Source organism: Ursus arctos, unplaced genomic scaffold (assembly GCF_023065955.2).
Source record: "Ursus arctos isolate Adak ecotype North America unplaced genomic scaffold, UrsArc2.0 scaffold_19, whole genome shotgun sequence".
In the NCBI taxonomy this organism is placed as follows: Eukaryota; Metazoa; Chordata; class Mammalia; order Carnivora; family Ursidae; genus Ursus; species Ursus arctos.
The window spans coordinates 14,525,152-14,534,859 of record NW_026622863.1 but is presented as its reverse complement, the minus strand read 5'-3'; the positions used below and the strand labels follow the sequence as shown (position 1 = coordinate 14,534,859).

Genomic DNA, 9,708 nt, shown 5'->3' with positions numbered 1-9,708 from the left:
GGCCATAAAGCAAATCTCAGTGGATCTCCAAGACCTTAAATCATTCAGATAATGTACCCCTGACCCTGGTGTAATTAAGCTGGACATCAATATATAAAAGTCCTGGAAAAACGTTGCTTACCTAAACAGACTTAAATAGATAAAGGAATCTCGAACAATCCTATACATTGTATAACTTGTATCTATGGTGAAAATGCTCCCACAGGGTAAACTCATCACCGGAAAGCTTCACTGGCGAATTCTATGAAACATTCTAGAAAGAAAAAATAATTCCAAGTTGGCCCAAACTCTTATGAAGACTCAAACTCATTTTATGAGGCTAGCATAATCTTAACACCAAAACCCCACCAGGCAGTCTGAGAAAGAAAATTATACGCTACTCTCTCTCAAGAATGTGGATGCAAAAATCCTAAACAAAATATTAGCAAATTAAATCCAGGAGCGCCTGGGTGGCTCAGTCAGTTAAGCGTCAGACTCTTGATTTCCGCTCAGGTCACGATCTCAGGGTAGTGAGGTCGAACCTTTTGTCAGACTCCGGGCTGAGCATGGAGCCTGCTTAAGATCCTCTCTCTCTCTGGATGTGGAGAAAGGGGATCCCTCCTACATTGTTGGTGGGAATGCAAGTTGGTACAGCTACTCTGGAAAACAGTGTGGAGGTCCCTTAAAAAGTTAAAAATTGAGCTACCCTATGATCCAGCCATTGCACTACTGGGTGTTTACCCCAAAGATACAGACGTAGTGAAGAGAAGGGCCATATATACCCCAATGTTCATAGCAGCATTGTCCACAATAGCTAAATCGTGGAAGGAGCCGAGATGCCCTTCAACAGATGACTGGATTAAGAAGTTGTGGTCCATATATACAATGGAATATTACTCAGCTATCAGAAAGAACAAGTTCTCAACATTTGCTACAACATGGACAGCACTGGAGGAGATAATGCTAAGTGAAATAAGTCTAGCAGAGAAAGACAACTCTCATATGATTTCTCTCATCTATGGAACATAAGAACTAGGATGATCGGTAGGGGAAGAAAGGGATAAAGAAAGGGGGGGTAATCAGAAGGGGGAATGAAGCATGAGAGACTATGGACTATGAGAAACAAACTGAGGGCCTCAGAGGGGAGGGGGGTGAGGGAATGGGATAGACCGGTGATGGGTAGTAAGGAGGGCACGTATTGCATAGTGCACTGGGTGTTATACACAACTAATGAATCATCGAGCCTTACATCGGAAACCGGGGATGTACTGAATGGTGACTAACATAATAAAAAATCATTAAAAAAAAAAAAAGATTCTCTCTCTCTCTGCCTCGACCTCTGCCCCTCCTCCCCTACCCCGCTTGCATGCAAGCACTCTCTCTTTCAAAACAAAAAGCAAAAAGCCCTAAATCCAGTAACATATAAAAGGGTAATATTATGATCAAGTTAGATTTAACCAATACAAGGTAGATTTAACATTAGGAAAAAAATAACATAATTCATGACATTAATAGATCGAAGGCAAAAATTCTAATGATCATTGCAATATATGCAAAAGAAATGCTTGACAAAATTCAATATTCATTAATGATACAATAAGGGAAAAAAACACCTTAGCAAACCAGAAATAGAAATGAAACTCACTAAATCTGATAAAGATTTAACAGCACATGTTAGACTTGAAGGTGAAACTGTAAAAATACTTTCCCTTGGACATTAGTAGCTAGATAAGGAAGCCCACTGTCACTACAGCTCTCTGATATTGTTCTTTAAAGCCTAACCTGTGCAGGAAGAAAAGGAAAAGAAATAAAACATACAAGGATTAGAAAGAAAAGAATAGACTTCATTTATAAAATGATAAAAAAAATCTACAGATAAGCTATTAGAATTAATAAGAATGTTTAGTAAGTTTGCTGGATACAAAAAATAATATGAAAACATCATTATGCAATACCATATAGCAGCCACAATTAGAAAATCAAAATTTTGGGGGGCACCTGGGTGGCACAACAGTTAAGCGTCTGCCTTCGGCTCAGGGCGTGATCCCGGCGTTATGGGATCGAGCCCCACATCAGGCTCCTCCGCTATGAGCCTGCTTCTTCCTCTCCCACTCCCCCTGCTTGTGTTCCCTCTCTCGCTGGCTGTCTCTATCTCTGTCGAATAAATAAATAAATAAATAAATAAATAAAATCTAAAAAGAAAAAAGAAAATCAAAATTTTGGGACCGCCTGGGTGGCTCAATTGGTTAAGCGTCCGACTCTTGATTTTGGCTCAGGTCATGATCTCGGGGTCATGAGATCAAGCCCTGCTTAGGGCTCCAGGCTGAGCGTGGAGCCTGCTTAAGATTTTCTCTCTCCCTCTGCCCCTTCTTCTGCTCGCTCTCTCTCTAAAAATACATACACAAACTCTTAAAAAAAAAAAAGAAAAGAAAATTTTTAATTTAATTTTATTTTTAAGTAATCTTTGCACCCAGAGTAGGGTTTGAACTTATGACCCTGAGATCAAGCGTCGCACGCTCCATCGACTAAGCCAGCCAGGTGCCCTGAAAATCAAAATTTTTAAAGATCACTATAATAAGACCTACTCACTGTCAGATGGCCCTAAATGATCTGCACTTCCTAGTAGTCAAGCCTTTCTGTCATCCCCTCCGCTTCTGTGGGCTGTATTTCGTAGCTCACTTCTAATGAATAGAATATGGCAGAAATCATGAGATGTCACTTCTGATATCAGGTTATTAAAAGACTTTAGATTCCATTTTGGGTGCTTTCAGATGACCAGCCCTGGGGAAGCCAGCTGCCATGTCCTGAGACAGCCCTGTGGGTCCCCTCCACAAGTCAAGGCTTCAGACGGGACCACAGCCCTGTCAACTTAACAGCAATCTCATAAGAGACCTTAAGCCAGAGCCATCCAACAAGGTGCTGGACCCACAGAAACTGGAGCGAATAAATATTTCTTGTTGTAGCCACTCTGTTTTGGGGTGATATGTTACACGCCAATAGGTAACAAATACAACTACCATTTATAATACGTCAAAATATTATCAAGTATCTAAAAATAAATCCAACGAGAAATGTGCAAAATTCAGATAAAATTCTAAAACGTAGTGGGGCATGAAGAAACAGCCTAGAGCATTCACCCACAGTCCCACGCATACGTGGCTGCCTGGTGTGTGATAGATGTGGCATTTCAGAGCATCATGGAAAGAGCTGACTTTTCAGTAAATGGTGCTAAGATGGTTGGGTATCCACACAGGGGGAAACACAAAATTTGGCCTTAACACATCCCAGTCATGAAAACCCATTGCAGGTGAATTACAGACCTGGCAGTGACAAGCTATAAAATTCCTGGACAATAATATAGAAAGAGGTCTTCCTGACTTTGAAACTGGGAAGCAGTTCTTAAACACAAAAAGCACTAACTATAGAGTAAAAGTTTAATCCATTATATTAAACTAAAGAATTTCAGTTCATCCAAAGACTACAGGGAACAAAAGTGAAAAGATACATCACAGAGTGGGAGACTCTATCCGTAGTAACAGAACTAACAACAATATATAAATATCGCCTACGAATCAATAAGAAAAAGAGGAGAAGCAAACCGGAGACGAGGGTTTGGGTGCAACAGAGTATCTAGAAGATGAAGCCAGAGGCAGGAGTGAGGGTTGGGGTGAGTGAGACAGGGTGGGCAGACACCCCAATATAAGGGCATCGTCAGGTTGCTGCTGAAGGCAGTGGAGGCTCCCTGACCTCTGGGGAGCCCCAGAGTTCTCTCCATGAAGGTCAGGAGACTGGACGGAGTAGCTCCCCATCAGCTATCATCCCGCCATTCCAGTCTTTTCCATGATGCTGGAGAAGGTAGCACATGGGAAGGACAACGTAGCAGCTTTGATGACTCCCAATGCCAAACAACATCCTGTCAGGCCTCCTGCCCCGGGGGTCCACCTTGCAACCCCTCTCAGAGCCTCGCCCCTCCCTCCGTTCCTGCATCAGCACGACTGGGGCTGGGGAGGCCCAGCATCACCTTGGGTCCACCCCAGAGACAGCCACTCCTCCCTGATCTTTCCCACCTGTCTCCACCCTTTTGAAATGACCCTTTTGAAATACCACTTGGATCAGGGACTCTCCTTGTCAAAGACCTTCAGTATCTCCCGACCGACCGAGCCCCTTCTCCTCCCTCTGGTTTCCCTCCTGTCCCTCCCACCGCCACCCTGCCCACCAGACCCACTTGCCTCGCTCGCTCGCTCGCTCTCTCTCTCCTTTTCACCCCTCAACCCCAGGCCTTTGTCCAAAACACTTCTCCCCTCCCCCTGTCTCGCCCTATTCAGCACTGAGGCCCCAGCTAGAAATCCCCTTTCACAAGAAGCCTCCCTGCCTGGCTGGGTTAAACCCTTCACCCTGCCCCCTGCAACCCCCGGCCTCAGGAAGCAGCCAAGCCCACAGGATCCAGGCTCTGGGCTCTGGAGAGGCTGGTGTTCCTGCAACCCAGGCCCCTGGTGTGAGGGAACAAAGCCAGGACTCGCCTGAGCCCAGAGGCTCCCACTGCTGGGGACGGCTGCACGGAAGGTCTGGGGTGCCTCTGAGACGCAGCTTCGCAGCCTCAGGTCAGCAAAGCTCCCCCTGGGCCAGGTCGCCGGGGGAGGGGCAGGGAGAGAGCGACCATGAGGGGCTGAACGTGAACCAGAGGTCTTCCCCCATTTTCCTTCGGGAGCAACATAAGCCTCCGAGATTTTCGTTGACTCAAGGGCCTCCACGAATGACGAAGGAGTGACTGCCCATGCAGGGCATGGAGCTTTAGAGTCTAACGTGATGTAGAACTTCATACTGAAATGCGACATTTTTGCCCCCCCCAAGTCTGTCACAGCATATGCTATTTTAGCACTATCTTCTGACCCACCAGACAGTGAGCTTGGGGCGGGAGCAGGAACTGCACCTCCTCTCTTCATGGGATACCCCAGGACTGAGCAAGGCCTGGCTCAACAGAGCGTCTCGGTGCACGTGGGATAGACAGAGGGCAGATGGACAGATGTTGGATGGATGGATGGATGGATGGATGGATGGGCAAATGGATGAATAAAAGCATGACAGACAGAAGAGCAGACACTAGGATGGACAGGTGGACAGACAGATGAACGGATGAAGGGTAGGTGGGTGGCTGGAGGAAGGTGCAGATAAATGGATAGACGAACAAATGGAAGATAAAGGGAAAATGGATGAATGAATAGACAGATGAATGAACAGATGGATGAATGGACAAACGGACAAAGGATCGGTGGGTGAAAGAACGGTAGACAGACCCACGGATGGACAGACTTACCAATTTTTTTTCTTTAACAGAGGTAGGAAGCCAAGTAAGTCAGGGCTTCAAATGTATTCTTTTTGACAAGGCCCCTACCTTGCAGCTGGCAGGAAGGCAGGTTCCCCCGCTGCCCTCTGCAGGCCACCCAAGGGTGCGGGGACCAGGCAGAAAGGCAGACAGGGCCAACGCTGACCCCTGGTGGTCACCATAAGAATGACCACCCCATGGCATCTGCTTTCTGCTCAGGTCATGTTCTCAGGGTCCTGGGACCAAGCCCCATGTCAGGCCCCCTGCTCCGTGGGAAGCCTGCTTCTCCCTCTCCCCCGCTGTGCTCTCACTCTCTCTCTTTGTCAAAGAAATAAATAAAATCTTTAAAAAAAAATGACCACCCCAGAGCCTATCTTGGCCACACTGATAGGGGCCAGCCAGCTGGGGAGCCCACCTTCACTCTCACCCTGGACCCTCACCTCCTGGCTCCTAGGCTGAAGCTCCCATCAAAATGTTCTTTCTTAGATGCAGCCCGCAGACACTACGGTGCGCTTGGTGCCAGACCAGGCGTCCTCTCACACTCGGGAGGGCCTACCAGGGCCAAGTCCTGTTAGAGATTGCCTGGAGAGAGCTGCCGAGGACATCCGTGGACACGTGACGAATGACAGCCCACACCTAAGCATTGCTAACCATGCCGGTGGTAGACCGGGCCATTCCCACCTGTCTCTCCCTGATCCCTCACACCAGCCTTGGAAGTAACAGCTAGGACCATCCCCATTTTACAGGTGAGAAAGCGAAGTCTCAGAAAGGCCAAGAGGCTTGCCAAGGTCTGCGGTGAGCCAGGATTAGAACCCGGTGGTCTGGGATTCATTCCCCCGTCCTTGCTCTCTGCTTCTCTGACAGACCCTACTGGGGCAATATTTGTGGCTGACTTGTTGAGTATCCAGGGTGGGACCACAGCATGAATGCACACAGACAGCCTCCGCCACGACAAGACTTGCTGCCCAGCAGGGTCACTCCCATCCCCTCATCGTTCGGCACAGGCTGGTCTGGATCGTAGTTCCAGCACTGAGAAGCTGTGTGACCTTGGGCAGGTCACTTAACCTTTCTGTGCTTCAGTTTCCACATGGATGTAACAAGTATGAGGCTAACCCCTTAGCTCACAGGGTTGTTAGGGAAATGAAACGAGCTACTATATGCACCGAGCATCTGGTCCATAATAAGGGTTTCCTCTCATCATTATGAGAGAGAAAATGGGGCTCAAAAAAGGGAAAGCCTGAACATTCAAGGCTGTGACAATTCCCTACCTCTACACTTAACTTTCATGGTTTACACACACACACACACACACACACACACACACACACACACACACACACACAGTGGAATACATCACCCTTCTCCTTAGAAACAACCCCCCTCCCCTGCTGCCTTCAAATAAAATCCAAATTCCAGAATCCCCTCTCCTCTTCTCCCTCCTCACCTTCTGCACCCCAGAGGCTTCCTGAATTTTCTGGGTTTCATTCACTTGCTCTTAGCATGGTATACATGCCTAGATTTTCTTTACTTTTGTTGGTTTTGCACTTTATAAAAAAGAGCATCAGACAGACTGTACGTGGTCCCTGGGACTTGATTTTTTTACTCAGCACCACGTGTCTTGGGTTCACCCACATTATTCCAGCATTTCTGCGACTGCAAGCGGTACCGTCCGTCATGAACATCCTCGGGCTACACAGGTCTCCAGTGCACCTGCGAGAAGGCTTCCTCTTAGAATCCTGGGGGCGGGATTACTAGGACACAGGTGTGCCAAGGTTCGTCTACACAGAGAAATGACACTGTCTCTCCATGCTGCTTGAACCAATTTGCACTCCTACCAGCAGTTTTGAGAGCTCTTGTTGACCCCCATCTTCACCAACATTTAATAGCATCAGACATCGGACTTCTTACCAATCATATGGGGGAGAAAGTAACGTCTCATTGTGGTCTTCATTTCCAGGTCCCTCGTCCCCAGAGAGTGTAAGCATCTTGCCATGTTTTCTGACCACAGCTGTTTTATCATTCATGAAATGCTGGTTCACGGTTTTTGCCCATTTCCCTCTTGAGCTCTTTATCCTTTTCTGTTAGTCCCACTGTTTGTTTGTTTGAAGATTTATTTGTTTATTTGAGAGAGAGAGAGAGAACACGTGCGGGGAGGGGCAGAGGGAGAACATCTTCAACCAGACTCCCTGCTGAGCTTGGAGTCCAGAGCAGGGCTTGATCCCACAACCCCTGACCTGAAATCATGACCTGAGCCGAAACCGAGAGTCAGATGCTTAACCGACTGAGCCATCAGGGAAACGCTGTTTGTTTTTAAGTCAGCTCCACGCCCAACATGGGGCTTGAACTCATGACCCTGAGGTCGAGAGTCTCACACTCTACCAACCGAGCCAGCCAGGCACCCCTAGTCCTGCTCTATTTCTTTTTTCTCCTTCCTTAACCTTTTAAAAAGCTTTTTGTTTTCCTATCCTATTTCCTACCCTTTTCCTCTCTATTGAAATGAAATGTATACGTTCCCATTTTATTTCTTTTTTTAGTTGTTATCCTTTAACTTTAACCATGCACATTTAATTAACAATGTCTAATGTTAAACAATATATTTACCCCCCCCACATTCCTCCCAAGTGCATCGGAGGAATATTTCGAACACTTTAGCCTTGGTCTCCCCGCTCACACACACGCATATGCTATTGTTGTCCAACATTTCAGACCTGTTTTTCTTTAACATCAGAAATAAGTCATTATTCTTTTACGCAGTTGGTTTTTGAACTGGCATTACCGACATTTACCATTCTGTAGGTTCTCCACCCCTTCTTGCATCTCAGGCTGGCTTTCTGGAATTATTTTCCTTCCTGAAGCAAATCCTTGGGAAGTTTCTTTGGAGGCACTCTTAGCTTCTGGTTACCCGTAAATGTAAAAACAAAGTTTTTTTCTTTTCTTTCTGTTTTGGTTCTTGAAAAGTACTTTTGCTGGGCCTAATTCTGAGTTGACATTCATTCGCTTGTGTTACTTTTCAGAGATCAGTCTAGCCTTTTAGCTTCTGTTGTGGTTGTCGAGAAGCCGACTCGGGTTAAATCACACACGACTCGCTTCAAATACTTCCAGTTTTCTGGTTCTGTGGATCTATTTTTCACCGCTTCTAGAAAGTTTGCAGCCATCATGCCTCCAAATGTTGCCTTGTCTCCATTTCCTTTATGTTCTACTGGTGGGACCCCAATATACAGGATCTTCCCATGCTGTGCTCTCTGTCTTTTAATCTCTCACTCCTATAACCCACCTCCCACTCTCCCTTTGCTGTGTTCATTATATGCAACTTCTGGCCCACAAATTCCCTACCCAGCTGTTGACCATTCGCTAAATTTTAGATTTTGAAATTATGTCCTTTGCTTCTAGAAGTTCCATATGTTCTTCCCCCAGATCTCTCTCCCCATCCCTGCTTGTTTTATATGCTCACCTTTGTGACATCATCCTGTCTTTATTAAAACATGTCCCACGTGGCTGCTGCGTTCTGTCCCCAGGGGTCCACCTGTGGTGTTCCTTTTCTCTGCAGGCACTTGCCTTCCTGTGACTTGGTAAGTTTTGTATGTGAGCTGATCAGCCGCTCTTACTCTGCGGGGGTCCTCCTGGTCTACCTGGGGGAAGCTTTGCTCCGCATTGAGTTTGCTTCTGCTCCTGCTAAGAGCAGAGGGCTCCCGAACCCAGGACTGCCTCACCACCCCCCCTTGAGAGTTTTTCCTTACAACTGACACAAGCTCCCATCTTCCCCATCCCTAGATCCCAAAGGTCACTATCACCGTGAGGCCAAAGCTCCAGAGGACGCTGGCCTTGGGACTCCCCGGGCAAGCAGCCCTTCGGGCCAGCTCACTGACTCTCTCCCGCCAACTCCAGCACCTCTGGGTTCACCCTCCAACTCCCTCTGCTGGAACCCGAGCCCCCGGGGACCCCTGTATTCCCTCTCCCTCCTTAATCTCTCTTCATAGCATGAGTCACCACTAATGATATATTGATTTGTTAAATGGCTTCTTGGATAACCCCCCCCCCCCGTGTGGTAGCTTGCTCGTTTACCTGTGCAGAGTCTGGAAGGAGAAGTGCCCCCACAATTACATGAAGCATCAGTAAATGAAAGAGGCAGTACCCGCCCCCCACATGCTCTCAGTCTGGCAGCTGAGACAAAGCGGGAGACAGAGAAAGAACTAGAGACATGGGGAGCAGGCGGAGAGAAGACCCCACCCCCGATGCTGGAGGTCAGGGGCAGCTCCCTAGTCCAGACACGAGGAGGTCAGGGGAGCGTACAAAGCAGAGATCTTAAGTTGTGTTGTCATCTTGCCACAAACGAAAGGCCTGAGGGACAGTGTTCCAGGCAAAGAGAACAGCTTGTGCCAAGGCCTGGAGGAGAGAAAGAACCTGCT

The 9,708-nt window shown here is 47.3% G+C and overlaps 1 non-coding gene across 1 annotated transcript; it reads right to left on the bottom strand.

Annotated features, from left to right (window-relative positions):
* Positions 1–7,626: 7,626 nt before the first annotated feature.
* TRNAE-CUC (transfer RNA glutamic acid (anticodon CUC)) lies at positions 7,627–7,699 on the bottom strand. Its single transcript has one exon. It is a non-coding gene; the product is annotated as a tRNA-Glu (tRNA).
* Between the last annotated feature and the right edge of the window lie 2,009 nt (positions 7,700–9,708).